This window comes from Odontomachus brunneus, unplaced genomic scaffold (assembly GCF_010583005.1).
Source record: "Odontomachus brunneus isolate Ranch 3 - 2012 unplaced genomic scaffold, Obru_v1 Obru_scaffold_079, whole genome shotgun sequence".
Taxonomy (NCBI): domain Eukaryota; kingdom Metazoa; phylum Arthropoda; class Insecta; order Hymenoptera; family Formicidae; genus Odontomachus; species Odontomachus brunneus.
Genome location: NW_022639529.1, coordinates 530083 through 535230, shown reverse-complemented (window position 1 = coordinate 535230; position 5148 = coordinate 530083). Strand labels below are relative to the sequence as shown.

The 5148-nt window shown below is 30.7% G+C and overlaps 1 long non-coding RNA gene across 2 annotated transcripts in view; it reads right to left on the bottom strand.

Moving 5' to 3' along the window:
- Positions 1-3342: 3342 nt before the first annotated feature.
- LOC116847515 overlaps positions 3343-5148 on the bottom strand; it is a 38460-nt gene continuing 36654 nt past the window's right edge. The window contains exons 5-6 of one of the 2 annotated variants that reach the window (XR_004378778.1): positions 4394-4542; positions 3343-4336 (exon numbers count right to left, since the gene is read on the bottom strand). This is a non-coding gene — a long non-coding RNA (uncharacterized LOC116847515). Of the gene's footprint in view, positions 4543-5148 lie in introns of both variants that reach the window. The other variant, XR_004378777.1, reaches the window with a different exon arrangement.

The window sequence follows — 5148 nt, the reverse complement described above, 5'->3', positions numbered from 1 at the left end:
TCGACAGATTCGATTTATATGGAGATCTTTGTCTGAAGATTATGCTGTAAAATTAGTAGAAAGTATGCCTCGGAGATGCCAGTCAATTATTGATAATGGAGGCGACTGGACAACTTATTAATAATAAAGCATCGCAGTCTATATCATGCATAATGTGTACAAATTTTTTCAATTTATGTATTATCCTAAGTTTTTGAGTTTTGCCGTACACGCTCTTATCAAACATACTGTAATTCAAAGACATACTTATATAATTCAGTCAGTTCTTGTTTATTCAATTCTTGAAATAGTTTAAAGTCTTACAAAATTTTAGTTTACAGTCTTAGACTGAAGTAAAATTTACATAAGTTTGAAGTAAAACCAAAATATCTATGATTTTGGTTCTCAAAAATACAGTCTTCCAAATAAGGCATGTCATAGGGTTCCACACAGCAAGCTTTCCGAAAGATAACTTGGAAATTATATTGAAATATAATATTTAAATAATTTATAAATATTTGTGCAACATTTTATCAAAATCTTTTTCACTAAAATATTTCAGAAATCGCTTATAATAAATGTTGATTTATATATTTATATATAAATTTAATTAATTTAATGAAATCTTATATGGTAAGGTAGATTTTTCCTTCTTTTAATTGTATTCCTTTATAATTACTCAAAGTTTATAGTCTTCCATGACTTTATTTATTTAATAACAATCAACAATAAAAAAATTTTACTATAAAAATTTAAAAATAACGAAATGGAAGTGCGGGGTTTTGTAGACCTCACCTTATTAGCTAAGGGTTAAATACACAGGGTTTTATTAACAATAAAAGTACGAAAAATGTAATTTTTATTAAAATTTTATTAAGTTACATTAAAAAAAAATTATATTATTGTGTTAATCACAACATATATGAATAAAATGTAAGACGCTTATATCGATTGAAGAAGTGGCATAGTGTCTAAAGCAACAAATTCATAATCTAGAAATGCCTTAGTTAGGCTCAGGGTCCAAGTTCGAGTCCACCAGTCTCACCAGTGTCGCTGAGAATTTTTAAATGTGATGTAGCGTTGGAATCAAGTAATCTAAAGTTTTCAAATAAAATCAGCAAGCGCTGCGACCTTTACGAATAGTTATTAGAAAAAAAGTAGTACATATCATACATAAAAGAATGTTTTTTTCTACTTAGACGTGTCTAAGGGCCTACATAGGCGTGCCAGAATAGGGCCTCGTCAGATTTACAAATCAGGCCCTGACTCATAAAAGCGTTACATCTCTGTACAGAGCCTATTCGGGTTTAACTGAATGGCGCCTAGACAGAAATGGGGAAAAGCTATCTAGGACCTTTAAAAGCCCTCTTTTAAATTCCTACCCGGGAATGGGAGTCTTATAAATTTTAACCATATTAAAAATAAACAAATCAATTTCATATTACATCAGAACGCTTTTTGAAACGTCCATTATAAGAAACAGCACAAGTTCTACTGTGAAGAAATAATTAAAAGGGACGAAAATGTTTTCCTGAGAACAACACTTAATCTCATTATACATTCTACGCGGAGAAAAATGGGGTACTTCGCAAAAGCTGTTTATTTTCCAATCATTAATCTTCAAAAGTTCTTCAAAACAACTTATTAAGATATGAAATGCATAAAAATGTATTATATTATTGAACATTTAATTAATTATAATTATTTTTTTATTCAATTTATAATATCATTATTTGTTTAATTAATTATAATTATATATTAACAGTACTTTTTATAAAACAACAAATCTATAATCTTTTTTATTAAAATATTAATAACAATCAATATCTGATATGGTAACTTTTGATGTCATTTTTTTGGGACAACATATGAAAAAAAAATAATATATCTTAACGTTTCAGAAATGTAATGGCATAATCTCCTTATACCTACGAAATGTATGAGTTTGAATTATGTAATGTAAAACATCATAAATATTTGCACAGGCACTTAACTAAATTGAGAAAGCTATTTAATAACGTAAAATGTAACATACGATAATAAAAAGCAGAATTTTATTATTGTTTACCTTATACAAATGTATCAAACAATGTTTCAACGTAGTTGCGGAGAGGACACAGGAAACTCATAAAACAACATCTAGCATCTTTCAAGCGAAAATATTATGACGACTGATAAATAGCACGCAGTAAGAGATAATTAACAGTAGTAATTGCAAAACATTTCACTACGTGGCAGCGCCTCTTGAAAATGTTATCGACGATACCCCATTATGCGTCACGATCCTGTTACGCCTCAGGCTCTCTTATGAGACATCCGACATCACAACTGCAAACGAAAATTCAGGAAAAACACGTAACAGCAAGTATCATCATTATATTCTTATTTATTATAGAAAAATTACTTAAAATTAAATTAAATTGAATTTAATTAATTAGAATATAATAAAGGATCAATCACGTCGTGTACTATCATTATGGCTCCTACCAAACAGGATTGTAAAAATATCGATTAAATTTTCCTCAATCTAATAATTAATTCGGACAGATAGGTATCAATTCAACTAATTGACAATTAATACGAGCAAAATCAATCGAGGAATGTTTAACAGACGGTTGATTTCAATTAAAGACCGTTCAATTGACAATTGATGTGAGCAATGAGAATCAAAGGTCGTTCAATTAATAATTCGACACTTAGCAAATCTAATTAAAGACCGTTCATTTGACGATTGAATTTAGCAAGTTTAATTAAAGATCATTTAAGTGACAATTGCTACGAGTAAATTCAATCGATTCAGTCGTAGAGCATTCGATTACTCAAGTTACAATTGGTTTTGTAAATAATATTCATATCCGGTGCATCGTGGCATTATGGAAGATGCCGATAATTGAGAAGCGTTAAATAAGACTCGCGTTGAGGAGGACACTGGTTACATCAATTGTTACCGAACAATTTCCGACTAAATCGATTGAATTTGTCCAAATCAATCGTCAATTAAATGACTTTTATTGGTCAATCTTTAATTTTCTTTGCTCATATCAATTGTCGATTGAATGATCTTTAAAGTCCTTGATCTCTCACGTAAGCTCATGTAGGCTGTTCTTGTTTCATGACATCAGAAGCGAGAAATTGCATGCTCACGATTCGTCCGTTACACGTCTCACACAACACATTTATAATCGGGACATAAGACGTCTTTAAGATGTCTTTCAGACGTCTTATATTCCGATTTTAGACGTTGTGTTGTATGAAGTTAAAATAAATTGATATATCCATATACCTTTTGTCCACAACCTTGCTTTATTCTTTAAGCCGTAATAAATTGACCAACAAGATCAATTACGGCTATTTTAAAAATAATCAACTGTGGTTGGTCAATTTCTTAAGGCTTAGGAATTAAAGCAAGGTTGTGGACAAGGGGATCACACTTGTAATCGATTTAGCAGATTTGTAATATACTCCGAACACTCTCTTTTGCTGTCACAATCAATAAATAACCGTAAAATTAACATAACAGAAATGATGAAAAAAGTTTTGTTAAAATTTGAGTTGCGTGTCACATTAATTTTACAACTATTTATTGATTTCAACAGTAAAAGGAAAGCATTCGGAATATTTTACAAATTTGCTAAATCGATCACAAGTATCGTTTTACGCATAAATCTTTTTATTTCAACGTATAACGCAAAGATCATGAACATATGTTTTCTCACTTTTGACGTCATCAAACAAAAATAGTCGACGCAAGTACTCAGAGGCCTTGATTGAATTCGTTGAAATTAATCGTCTATTGAATGTGTTGGCATCAATTGTTAATTAAACGGTCTCCAATTAAATTAGCTCATATTACTCGTCAATTAGACGCGATAATTACTTAAAAAGAATAATTAATTACTCATAACTCTGCTGCCAAAAGCGATTACCGCGTAAATACGTCAGTCTCTCTCAATTATGACAAAGAGCGCTGCAAATGTTATGAGGAAAAATGTGCGCAAACTATTCAGAAATCAAGTGTATGCATATATCATGGACATATATAGATAGACCGACCTCTGCCATAGAAGATAGCGTGGCAACATCTACGCAGACATAGCCATCTGGATAGATCTGTCCTTTTCTTTTAGTTGCTTGGCGAGGACTAGTAGCGAATGAAACACACACATTGGTCAATAAATGAGGACAGAATAACGTGTAATAGTGTGCATACGGAAAAATAAATACACATTAACCTTTTAAGTATCACTGGTATCAATAAGGACCATTTAGGATAGGGCAGTTGAAACTCCCCACTTTTGGTTTTAAAGACTGATAGATGCTACTAGTATAGTTACTAGAATATTCCTTGAATTATGCGCTTTAAAAGATTAATTAACTTAGGATAACTATTACCTTATTATATTAGACTACTTACTTCACAAAATTTCTCCTTCACAATAAAAGTGCTTTCTTCCTCTCATTCTATACATTCCTCTCATTTGGTTTCATCCCCATTATTCCTACTTTAGAGTAGGACAGATCTACCCGGAAGGTTATGTACCGTAGATGTCACCACGTTGCCTCCTACGGCAGGGACCAGTCTGTTTATATAAGTCTATGGCATATACGACGTCATTGATTCCCTAGCTCGAGAGTTACACGCGATTTTTGGCCCTACACTGAGAGAAAAGACTGGTAACTATAACAAACTGCATTTAGTTACAGAAATTCGTTGGATCCTTAATAACTAATACTAAATATGATAATAATTGCCAAATATTTAATAGATTGGGAGTATGACGTAATTGCATTCACAGTAATATCAATTAAATAATTTAGTAGTAGTTATTTAATGTTAAATATTTAATATGAAATATATTACAGTTATGAACAGATATTCAATAATTGTTATGAAATTGTCATATCCCATGTAATAAAAAATTCAGTAGGTACGAGTTCTATTTTGTTATCAGTATAAGTATGTTTTGTTGCAGCACAATGAAAAATTCATTCATTTGCAGCTATTACATCGTTTCAATATCTATTATTACAGACGGTTGGTTGAAACTACCAAAAATTTTGTAACTATTACAAAATCGCTTATTTTGCTCAACTATTCAATAAGTTTTATTTACCAAATATATTCTGGAATCAAATAAATTTTACTTCTGTCAAATAAATAATTTATTT